Here is a 13513-nt window from a genome sequence, read left to right on the forward strand (position 1 = left end):
GTGTGATCAGAATCAGAGCTCTGCAGTATTGCTGAATTGAAGAAATCAGCATTAAGTTCTCCTCAACAGTATTGCTGAGTTGAGGACATCAGCATTAGGGAAAGCTTAGGTGACTGGAGTTTGTGAGCAGAGGAGGAAGATGAATGGAAAAGGTGAATGTCTTAAAAATCTACAGAGGTGCTCTCTTGGTTCTACTGATAAATACAGCCAGGCATTGCTCATAGAATTCTTAGTCACGCATTCTAAGAAGTGTGTTGTTAGGCGATTTCATCACTGTGTGAACATCATAACGTGTACTTAAACAAATCTAGATGGTGTATATGGTATAGCCTGTCGCTCCTAGGCTATAAATCTGTACAGCATATTACTGTACTGAATACAGTAAGCAGCTTTAACATAATGGCATGTATTTGTGTATCTAAACGTAGAAAAGAACAGTAAAAATATGGTATTATAATCTTATGGCACCGCTGTTGCATATGCAGTTTGTTGCTGACTGAAACATTGTTATGTGGCACATGACTGTACTAAGGCATGCATCAGTAAGGTAAAATTCCAGGAAGCCAGCAAAAGAACATCTAAGGGGCTGTAAACTGAAAGCTCCCAGAGATCACACAAGACTAGGAAATATAAGTTATTGCCAACCAGAGTTGAGTCTTTGTTCAGCACCAGAGGAATTCAGGTCTCCTTAGTAGTGAAGCTAACATAGCCTTAGAGTAAAGGTTACTCTAAAACTACTATAAGAAAGCTTAAACACAAGTCGTCTTCTTTTTTTTAAGAGATGGCATCTTGCTCTGTCATCCAGCCTGGAAGTGCAGTGGCACAATCATAGTTCACTGCAGCCTCAAACTTCTGAGCTTAAGTAATCCTCCTGACTTAGCCTTCTGAGTAGCTGAGATTAGAGGTGTGGGCCACTGCACCTAGAATAAGTCTTGAAAAGATCAAACTAATCCAGTAGCAATTTAACTACCTAAAAAAGTGAAGTCTAAAGCTCTTTAAAGGAATACAAAATGTCCAGCATTTACCAATATAAAATTCACAGCATCCATAACCAGGAAAAAAATTGGTCTTAGATGTAGATGTAGATGTAAAAGAGATAATTTAACTAGCCAATAAGAATGTTAAAATAGTTATCATAAACATGCTGAAGGAGTTAAAGCAAAGCATGAACATAATAGAAGAAATAGGCAATATTAAATAGACCAAACACAACGCCTAAAAATAAAAATACATAATCTGTTATAGGAATAGAAAAAAACCTAAAGATAAAAATATAAAAATTGAGATATTTACTTATTTCTTTTCCAGATGTATAGATATTGAAAAGATTCATTACAAGTAGACCTACACTACAAGATATCTTAGGGGAAGTTTCAGATAATTGGAACTCTGGATCTACACCAAAGAATAAAGAACAATAGAAATGGTAACTTTGTAGGTAAACATAAAAGGTTTTTTAAAAAAATCATTAATATTTAAGTGTCTGTAAAAGATAATGTCAGGAATTTGGAAGTCATCACTCACATCCTCACAATAAGAAAAAAGCTGAACAAGCTGAAAATCAGCAACTTTTCTTAGATGCATCAGAGGACTGAGGTCATATGGCTAACTCACTACCTCCCAACTGGTAAGAGACAGATAAATACACAGAATCCTAAATTACTTGAGCAGAAGCTCAGGTTATTATCAATAATAACCTTGAATGTAAACAAATTAAATTCCCCAATTAAAATATATAAACTGGCTAAATGAATAAAAAACACCCAACTATATGCTACCTACATGAAACTCACCTCACCTGAAAAGACAGAGACTGACAGTAACAGGATGAAAAGAGATATTCCACACCAATGAAAACTAAAAGGAAGTAGGAGTAGCTATATTTACATCAGAAAAAAACAGACTTTAAGTTAAAAAGTACCAAGAGACAAATAATAACATTATATAATAATAAGGGAATCAATTCAGCAAGAGAATATAACAATTATAAAAATACATGCACCTGGCCAGGCACAGTGGCTCACACCTGTAATCCCAGCACTTTAGGAAGCCATAGGCAGGAGGACTGCTTGAGCCCAAGAGCTCCAGACCAGCCTGGGTCACATAGGGAGACTCTATTTTAATAATAAAATTTTTGTAAAAGAGAAAACTTTTCAGCCGGGCACGGTGGCTCACGCCTGTAATCCCAGCACTTTGGGAGGCCAAGGAGGGCAGATCACCTGAGGTCGGGAGTTCAGGACCAGCCTGACCAACATGGAGAAACCCTGTTTCTAATAAAAATAGAAAATTAGCCAGGCATGGTGACGTATGCCTGTAATCCCAGCTACTTGGGAGGCTGAGGCAGGAGAATCACTTGAACCTGGGAGGCGGAGGTTGTGGTGAACCAAGATTGTGCCATTGCACTCCAGCCTGGGCAAGAAGAGTGAAACTCCGTCCCAAAAAATATATATATATGTGTGTATATATATATATATGCATCCAACACCAGAGCACCCAGATATATAAAGCAATTATTATTAGATCTAAAGGTAGCGGTACACCCCAATACAACAACAGTTGGAGACTTCAACACCCTACTCTTAGCATTGGACAGATCATCTAGACAGAAAGTCAACAAAGAAACTGCAAATTTAAACTGTACCATAGACCAAAAAGACCTAAAAGACATTTACAGAACATTTCACAGTACTTGCAGAATACACATTCTCTTCATCAGCACATAAAACATTCTCCAGGATTGGCCATATGTTAGGACACAAAAAAGAAACCTTAAAAAATTGTTTCGCTCTCCCTCTCCCTCTTCTCTCTTTTTCCACGGTCTCCCTCCGTTGCCGAGGCTGGACTGTACTGCCGTGATCTTGGCTCGCTGCAGCCTCCCTGCCTCGGGCTCCCGTGATTCTCCTGCCTCGGCCTGCCCAGTGCCTGGGATTGCAGGCAGGCGCCGCCACGCCTGACTGGTTTTTGTATTTTTGGTGGAGACGGGTTTTGCTGTGTTGGCCAGGCTGGTCTCCAGCTCCTGACCTAGAGTGATCTGCCCGCCTCGGCCTCCCGAGGTGCTGGGATTGCAGACGGACTCTCGGTCACTTAGTGCTCAATGTTGCCCAGGCTGGAGTGCAGTGGCGTGATCTCTGCTCGCTACAACCTCCACCTCTCAGCTGCCTGCCTTGGCCTCCCAAAGTGCTGAGATTACAGCCTCTGCCCGGCCGCCACCCTGTCTAGGAAGTGAGGAGTGTCTCTGCCTGGCCACCCATCGTCTGGGATGTGAGGAGCCCCTCTGCCCGGCCGCCCCGTCTGGGATGTGAGGAGCGCCTCTGCCCAGCCGCCACCCTGTCTAGGAAGTGAGGAGCGTCTCTGCCTGGCCGCCCATCGTCTGGGATGTGGGGAGCGCCTTTGCCCGGCCGACCCGTCTGGGAGGTGAGGAATGCCTCTGCCCGGCCGCCCCATCTGGGAGGTGAGGAGCGTCTCTGCCCGGCCGCCACCTCGTCTAGGAAGTGAGGAGCACCTCTGCCTGGCCACCACCCCGTCTGGGATGTGAGGAGCATCTCTGCCTGGCTGCCCCGTCTAGAAAGTGAGGAGCACCTCTGCCCGGCCACCCCGTCTGGGAAGTGAGGAGCGCCTCTGCCCGGCCGCCCCATCTCGGGGGTGAGGAGCGCCTCTGCCCAGCCACCCATCGTCTGGGATGTGAGGAGCGCCTCTGCCCAGCTACCCCATCTGGGAAGTGAGAAGCGCCTCTGCCTGGCCGCTGTGCAATCTTCCAAGTGTGAAGTGACAGCCTTTCTGCAGGTGTACCCAACAGCTCCGAAGAGACAACGGCCATTGAGAATGGGCCATGATGACGATGGCGGTTTTGTCGAAAAGAAAAGGAGGAAATGTGGGGAAAAGAAAGAGAGATCAGATTGTTACTGTGTCTGTGTAGAAAGAAGTAGACATAGGAGACTCCATTTTGTTCTGTACTTAGAAAAATTCTTCTGCCTTGGGATACTGTTAATCTATAACCTTACCCCCAACCCCGTGCTCTCTGAAACATGTGCTGTGTCAACTCAGGGTTAAATGGATTAAGGGCGGTGCAAGATGTGCTTTGTTAAACAGATGCTTGAAGGCAGCATGCTCGTTAAGAGTCATCACCACTCCCTAATCTCAAGTACCCAGGGACACAAACACTGCAGAAGGCCGCAGGGTCCTCTGCCTAGGGAAACCAGAGACCTTTGTTCACATGTTTATCTGCTGACCTTCTCTCCGCTATTATCCTATGACCCTGCCACATCCCCCTCTCTGAGAAACACCCAAGAATGATCAATAAATACTAAAAAAAAAAAAAAAAAAAAAAAAAGAAAGTTGATCTCATAAGAAAGAGTAGAACAGAGGCTGGGAGGGGTTGGCAGGATAAGGATAAACTTGTTAAAGGATAAAAAAAATTACAGCTAGATAGGAGGAATAAGTTCTACTGTTCTGTAGCACTGTAAGATGACTATAGTTAATAATAATTATATACTTGCAAATAGCTAGAAAAGAGGATTTTGAATATTCCCAACACAAATCATAAAACTTTGAAAAAAAATTGTTTCAATTGAACTAATATTAAGTATCTTATCTGACCACAATGGAATAAAAGTATAAGCCAATAACAAGAGGAACACTCAGAACTATACAAATACGTGAAAACTAAACAACATGCTCCTGAGTGACCAATTGATTAAAAAAAGAAATTAAGAGAGAAAGTAAAAAATACCTCACCCCTGTTATCCTAGAACTTTGGGAGGCTAAGGCAGGCAGATTGCTTGAGTCCAGGGATTCAAGACCAACCTGGGCAACATGGCAAAACCTTGTTTCTACCAAAAACAGAAAAAATTAGCCAAGTGTGGTGGCATATGCCTGCAGTCCCAACTACTCGGGAGGCTGATATGGGAGGATTGCTTGAGCCAGGAGGTTGAAACCACAGTGAGCTGTGATCATGCCACTGCACTCCAGCATGGGGGACAAAGTGACACCCTGTTTCAAAAAAAAAAAAAAATTCCCTGAAGCAAATGAAAATAGAAACACAGCATACCAAAATGTATGGGACACAACAAAAGCCATGTTTATAGCAAGTTTACAGCAAGTATAGCAAGAGGCAAGTTTATAGCAATAAATGCCTACATTAAAAAGCGGAAAGATTTCAAATAAATAAGCTAATGATGCACCTCAAGAAACTAGAAAAGCAAGAACAAACCAAACTCAAAATTAGAAAAAGGAAAAAAAATAAAAAGCAGAAATAAATTACATTGAGACTAAAAAAATAGAAAAGATCAATGAAACAAAAAGTTGGTTTTTCAAAAAATCAACAAAATTGACAGAGCATTAACTAGACTAGGAAAAAAAGAGAAGACCCAAATAAAATCATGAACAAAAGGAGACATTACAGTTGATACTGTGGAAATACAAAAGATCATCAGAGACTATTATAAACAATTATAAACTAATCAATTTGAGAACCTAGAGAAGATGGGTAAATTTGTTGACACATACGACCTATCAAGACTGAACCAAGGAGAAATAGAAAACCTGAACAGATCAATAATGAGTAATGAGATTGAATCACAGTAATGAAAAGGAAATCAAGAAAGAAAAGTCCAGGACCAGATGTCTTCACTGCTGAATTCTACCAAACTTTTAAAGAACTAATATTTTTAAAAATTCTTCTCAAACTATTCCCAAAAATTGAAGGGGAGGGAATTCTTCCAAACCCATTTTACAAGGCCAGCATAACCCTGACGCCAAAACCAGATAAAAACACAACATAAAAAAACTAGACCAATGTCTCTGATGAACATAAATGCAAAAATCTTCAACAAAATCTGAATTCAACAGCACATCAAAAATATCATACACTATAATCAAGTGGATTTATCCTAGGGATGCAAGGATTATTCAACCTACACAAATAATGTGAGACATCACAACAGAATGAAGGACAAAAACAACACGATCATCTCAATAGATCCAGAAAAAGCGTTTGATAAAATTCAGTATCCCTCATAAAACTCTCAATAAATTAGGCATAGAAGGAAGTACCTCAACACAATAAAGGCCATATAAGACAAACCCACAGCTACCATATACTGAACTGGAACAAGACAAGGATACCCACTCTCATCACTCTTATTCAACATATTAATAGTACTGAAAGTCTTAGCCAGAGCAATTAGGCAAGGGGAAAAAAATGAAGGGCATTCAAATTAGAAAGAAGGAAGTCAAATTGTCCCTGTTTGTGGATGACATGATTTTATATATAGAAAAACTTAGACTGTACCCAAAAAACTCTTAAAACTAATAAATTCAGTAAAGTTGCAGGATATAGATATCAACATACAAAAATTGGTGGTGTTTTTATATAAGAACAATTAACTAGCTGGAAAAGAAATCAAGAAAGTAATTCCATCTGCAAAAATTACAAAAAATAAAATACCTAGGAATAAATTTAACCAAGGAGGTGAAGGCTCTCTACAAGGAAAACTTAAAAAACACCAAAAAACAATGATTTTTTGAAAGAAATTGAAGAAGACATCAAAAAATAGAATGACATCCCATCTTCATGGATTAGAAAAATTAATATTGTTAAAATGACTATACTACCCAAGGTGATCAAAAGATTCAATGCACTCTCTATCAATATACCAATGATGTTCTTCACAGAAATAGAAAAAAAAAATCCTAAAATTTGCATGGAACCACGAAAGACCGCAAATAGCCAAAACAATACTAAGCAAAAAGAACAAATCTAGATGCATCACAGTACCAGGCTTCGAAATATACTACAAAGCTCTATTAACGAAAACAGCATGGTACTGGCATACAACCAGACACATAGACCAGTGGAACAGAATAGAGAACCCAGAAATTAATCCACGTATCTACAGCCAACTGACTTTTGACAAAGATGCCAAGAACATTGATTGGGGAAGGACAGTCTCTTCAGCAAATGGTTCTGGGGAAAATTGGATATCCATATGCAGAAGAGCAAAACTAGACTCTCTCCTCTTATTCTACACAAAAATCAACTCAAAATCTCTTAAAGACCTAAATGTAAAACCTGAAGCTATAAAACTACTAGAAGAAAACCTGGGGAAATGCTTCAGGACATTGGTCCTGGAAAAGATTTTATGAATAAGAACTCAAAAGTACAGGCAACAAAAGCAAAATATAAATAAGTGGGATTATATCAAACTAAAAAGCTTCTGCACACCAAAAGACACAACACAATGAAAAGACAACCTACAGAATGGGAGAAAGTATTTGCAAACTGGCCAGACGTGGTGGCTTATGCCTGTAATCCCAGCACTTTGGGAGGCTGAGGCAGGTGGATCACGAGGTCAGGAGTTCGAGACCAGCCTGGCCAACATGGTGAAACCCTATCTCTACTAAAAAAAAAAAAAAAAAAAAAAAAAAAATTAGCCAGGCATGGTGGTGGGCGCCTGTAAACCCAGCTACTGAGGAGGCTGAGGCGGGAGAATCACTTGAACACAGGAGGCAGGGGTTGCAGTGAGCCAAGATCGCGCCACTGCACTCCAGCCTGAGACTCAAAAGAAAAAAAAAAAAAAAAAAGGAAAGAAAAGAAAATATTTGTAAACTATTCATCCACCAAAGAATTAATATCCAGAATATACAAGGAACTCAGACACGTCAACAGAACAAAAAAATCTAATTTTTAAATGGGGAAATGAGGCTAGCATGATGGTTCATGCATGTAATCTCAGCACTTTGGGAGGCCAAGGCAGGTGGATCACTTTAGCCCAGGAGTGCGTGACTGGGCAACACAGCAAAACCCTGTCTCTACAAAAAGAAAAATACAAAAGTTAGCCAAGCATGGTGGCTTGTGCCTGTGTCCCAGCTACTTGGGAAGCTAGGGTGGGAGGATCACCTGAGCCGGGCAGGTGGAGGTTGCAGTGAGCCAAGAAAGTGCCACTGCACTCTAGCCTGGGTGACAGAGTGAGACTCTGTCTCAAAAGAAAAAAAAAATAGGCAAATGATCTGAACAGACAGTTCTCAAAGGACAACACACAAATGGCCAAAAACACATGAAAAAATGTTGGATATCACTAATAATTAGGGAAATTGTGGGGAAAAGAAAGAGAGATCAGACTGTTACTGTGTCTAGATAGAAAGGGAAGACATAAGAGACTCCATTTTGAAAAAGACCTGTACTTTAAACAATTGCTTTGCTGAGATGTTGTTAATTTGTAGCTTTGCCCCAGCCACTTTGACCCAACTACTTTGACCCAACCTGGAGCTCACAAAAACATGTGTTGTATAAAATCAAGGTTTAAGGGATCCAAGGCTGTGCAGGACTTGCCTTGTTAACAAAATGTTTACAAGCAGTATACTTGGTAAAAGTCATCGGCATTCTCTAGTCTCAACAAACCAGGGGCACAATGCACTGCGGAAAGCCGCAGGGGCCTCTGCCCTTGAAAGCTGGGTACTGTCCAAGGTTTCTCCCCATGTGATAGTCTGAAATATGGCCTTGTGGGATGAGAAAGACCTGACCGTCCCCCAGCCCGACACCTGTAAAGGGTCTGTGCTGAGGTGGATTAGTAAAAGAGGAAAGCCTCTTGCAGTTGAGATAGAGGAAGGCCACTGTCTCCTGCCTGCCCCTGGGAACTGAATGTCTCGGTATAAAACCCGATTGTACATTTGTTCAATTCTAAGATAGGAGAAAAACCGCCCTATGGTGAGAGATGAGACATGTTTACAGCAATGCTACCTTGTTATTCTTTACTCTGCTGAGATGTTTGGGTGGAGAAAAACATAAATCTGGCCCACGTACACGTCTAGGCATAGTATCTTCCCTTGAACTTAATTATAACATAGATTCTTTTGCTCACATGTTTTTTTGCTGATCTTCTCCTTATTATCACCCTGTTCTCCTTCTACATTCCTTTTTGCTAAAATAATGAAAGTAATAATCAATAAAAACTGAGGGAACTCAGAGGTCGATGCCGGTGCAGGTCCTTGGTGTGCTGAGTACCGGTCCCCTGGACCCACTGTTGTTTCTCTATACTTTGTCTCTGTGTCTTATTTCTTTTCTCAGTCTCTCGTCCCACCCAACTAGAAATACCCACAGGTGTGGAGGGTCAGGCCACCCCTTCCGGAAATGCAAATCTAAACCACAATGAGATATCATCTCACCCCAGTTAGAATGGCTATCATCAAAAAGCCAAAAAATAGAAATGCTGGTGAGGATGCAGAGAAAAGGGAACTCTTATGCACTGTTGGTAGGAATGTAAACTAGTACAACCATTATGGAGAACAGTATGGAGGTTCCTCAAAAACTACAAATCAACCTACTGTATGATCCAGTGATCCCACAACCAGGCCTTTATCTAAAGGGAAGGAAATCATTATATTGAAGAGATGTCTGCACCCTGATTTTTTTTGGTAGCACTATTCACAATAACCAAGGTATGGAATCAACCTAAGTGTTCAACAACAGATGAAGGGATAAAGACAATGTGGTATACATACACAATGGAATACCATTCAGCCATAAAAAGAATGAAAACTTCTCATTTGTGGCAACAGGAATGAAATTGAATGACATTATGTTCAGTGAAATATGCCAGGAACACAAAGTTAAACACCACATGTTCTCACTTATATGCAGAAGCTAAAATGAAGTTGATTTCATAGAAGTAAAAAGTAGAACAGAGTATACTAGAGGCTGGGAAACAGGGAAAAGCAGGGATTAGGGAGAAATTTGTTAAAGGATACAAAAGAAGTTCTAGTATTCAATAGCACTGTAGGATGAGTGTAGTTAACAATAATATATTACATTTGACTCTTGAACAACCAACACAGGAGTTAAGGTGCTGACCCCCCATGCGGTCAAAATTCATGTATAATTTTTGACTCCCCCAAAACTTAACTACTAGTAGTCTGTTGTTGACTGAAAATGTTACTGATAAACAGTTAATTAGTACATATATGTCATATGCATTATATACTATATTCTTACAATAAAGTACACCAGAAAATGTTATCAAGATAATAGTAAGAAAAATGCATTTACGGTATCTACTGTATTTACCAATACTGTAAATTTACATAATCTGTTTACAAGATGAAATGTCTGTCTGAAATGGTGGGTAACCATGCTGCAGATCTCAATTTATGGTAAATATCAAACAATTCCATTTTTTCTTGTAATGTAATGACTCTTCTCTGTCTTTTGGGAGAACTTCCAGGAAAACTACAAATCAAAATCTCTCATGAAAATAGACACAAAAATTCTCGACAAAATATTAGCAGATCAAATCTAATAATGTATACAAAGAATTATACACTAGTGGCACTTTGTATGGGTCTTATGTTATTCCAAGTTTGTGATATTTTACTAAACACAACGAAAAATACACGAGAACCATGAAGAGATCACTTTTTACTGCCATACCCAATGTACTGAAGAGATGAACTGCTCTTGAGATGATGAGCATCACCTGACATTTTAAGTGGATAATTGTAACACTTAAGCTCATGTCAACAGCAACAGGAGGTGGCTACAAAATTATTACAGTAGTACAGTGTGTGCTACAGTTAATTTTATGCAGTTATGATTTGATGCTGCATCTTTATATTTGTTTACATTTCTTGACTGCAAATGATGCCATGTATGAACTGTGTGAGCTTTGATAAATTTCAACTTTTTATAACAGATTTGTATATATTTTATGATAGTAAATGATAAAAATAGACTACTATCTACATATATTTTATGTATTTATGACATACCTAACCTTTTCTTAATTTTTTGAATATTTCTGGCTAGGCAGTTCATCTGTGAGTCTTTTCAAAGTGTCACAAATCTTCAGAAATTTTTCCAATATATTTATTTTTTAAAAATCTGTGTATAAGTGGACTGCTGCAGTTGAAACCCATGTTGTTCAAGGGTCAATTGTATATATTTTCAAATAGCTAGAAGAGAGAATACTGAATGTTCCTAGCACAAAGAAATGATAAATGTTTGAGATGATGGATATGCTCATTACCCTGATCTGATCACTATAACCTGTATGTTCTGAAATATTACTGTGGAACCAAAAAATACATACAATTATTATGTGTTAATTAAAAGATACAAAAATGAAAATAATGGCTTGTCCAAAATAATAATAGCAACAATGTATTTGGTGACTATAGCTATGGATAAGTGAAATGAATGACCGCAGTGTTATAAGGCATGGGGGAGGGGAAACTGGAAATAGTCTGTTACAAAGTACTTGCAGGAAGTGGTATAGTGTTATTTGAATGAGGACTTAGATAGATTAGTTTTAAATGTACATTGCAAACTCAAGGGCAATAACAAAAAAAAGTTTTTTAAAAAAATAAGTATAATTGATCTGCTAAGAGAAGAGAAAAAATGGAATCATACAAAATAGTTAAAACCAGAGAAGACAGAAAAATAGAAGAGGAAAACAATAACAACAACAACAACAACAGAACAAGGGCAATGAATAGGAAACAGTAACATATATGGTAGATATTAATCCAACTGTATCAGTAATCAGTTTAAATGTCAATGGTCTAAATACATCAATTAAAAGACAGGTTGTCAGAGTGGATCCAAAAGCAAGACCCAACTATATGCTGTCTACAGGAAACCCACTTTAAACATATAAAGACAAAGATACATTAAAAGTAAAGAGATAGAGAAAGATATACCATGCTAACACTAATGAAGGGGAAGTAGGGTAGCTATATTAATTTCAGACTAAGAAGACTTCAGAGCAAGGAAAATTATTGGGAATTAAGAGGAGCATTAGGTAAAGATAAAGAAGTCAGAATCTCCCAAAACTCTCACAAGGGAAAACAGATAATATGAATAGACCTGTATCTATTAATGAAATTGAAACAATAATTAATAACCTTCTAAAACAGAAAGCACCAAGCCCAGATGGGTTCACTGAATAATTCTACTAAACATATAGGAAGAAATTAAACAAATTCCACCATGTCTTCCAGGACATAGTGGAAACTGCTTCTATGAGGCCAGTATTACCTAATACCACAGCCAAGGAAGACATTATAAGAAAGGAAAACTACAATCCAAAATCTCTCATAAAAATAGATGCAAAAATCCTCAACAAAAGGAACAAAATGTTAGCAAATATTAGCAACATAATATAGCAAATCAAATCCAATTATGTATAGAAAGAATTATACACCACGACTAAGTGGGATTTATTATAGGTATGAAAGGCTGATTCAACATTTGAAAATCAATTAATGTAATTCATCATAGCAAGAGAGTAAAGAAGTAAAACCATATGATCCTATCAAAAGATGTAGAAAAAACATTTGACAGCTGGGCACAGGAGCTCACACCTGCAATCCCAGCATTTTGTGAGGCCAAGGCAGGCAGATAACTTGAGGTCAGGAGTTCGTGACCAGCCTGGCCAACATGGTAAAACCCTGTCTCAACGAAAAATACAGAAATTAGCCGGGCTTGGTGGCAGGTGCCTGTAAGCCCAGCTACTAGGGAGGCTGAGGCAGGAGAATCGATTGAACCCAGGAGGCAGAGGTTGCAGTGAGCCAAGACGAGATAGAGCCACTGCCACTCCAGCCTGGGTGACAGATCAAGAATCTGTCTTAAAAAAAAAAAAAAAAAAGCAAAAGACCTGAACAGACATTTCACCAAAGAAGATATATAGTTGGCAAATAAGAATAGGAAAAGATGCTCAACATCACATTTCATTAGGAAATTCCAAATTAAAATGAAATACCACTAAACACTATTAAAATGGCCACTTTCCAAAACAGGCAACATGAACTCTTATTCATTGCTGGTGGAGACGCTAAATGGTACGGCCACTCAGGAAGACAGTTTGGCAGTTTTTTACAAAACTAAACATACTCTTACCATACAATCCAGCTGTTGCACTCCTGGTACTTACCCAAAGGAGTTGAAAACTTATGTTCTCACAAAAACTTACACATGAATATTTGTAGCATATTATTCATAATTGCCAAAACTTAGAAGCAACTAAGATGTCCATCAGTAGGTTAATGAATAAACTGTGGTACATCCAAACAATGGAATATAATTCAGCACTAAAAAGAAATAAGCTATCAAGCCATGAAAAGACATAGAGGAACCTTATTACTAAGAGAAAAAAGCCCATCTGAAAAGGCATACATAGTGCATAATTCCAACTATATAACACTCTGGAAATGACAAAACTAAACCATGGAGATAACAGAAGAATCAGTGATTGGCAGGGTTGAGGGGAGGGAGGGCTGAATAAATAGAACACAGAGGATTTTTAGAGCAGTGAAACTATAATGATAGATATATGACATTACACACTTGCCAAAATTGATAGGTGTATAATACCCAGAGTGAAGCCTGATGTTACCTACGAACTTACTTAGGAGTGATAATGATATGTCAATGCAAGCTCATAGATGCTAACAAATATGTCACTCTGGTAAGGGGTTTTGTTAGGGCAGGAGGTTGTATATAAGAAATCTCTATCTTCTGCTC

General features: G+C 38.8%; 1 protein-coding gene across 1 annotated transcript in view; it reads right to left on the reverse strand.

Annotated features, from left to right (window-relative positions):
• The window catches only part of DNAH12 (dynein axonemal heavy chain 12), a 262414-nt gene that overhangs the window by 41580 nt on the left and 207321 nt on the right, over positions 1-13513 (reverse strand). The window lies entirely within an intron of this gene.

This window comes from Pan troglodytes, chromosome 2 (genome assembly GCF_028858775.2).
Source record: "Pan troglodytes isolate AG18354 chromosome 2, NHGRI_mPanTro3-v2.0_pri, whole genome shotgun sequence".
Classification (NCBI taxonomy): Eukaryota; Metazoa; Chordata; class Mammalia; order Primates; family Hominidae; genus Pan; species Pan troglodytes.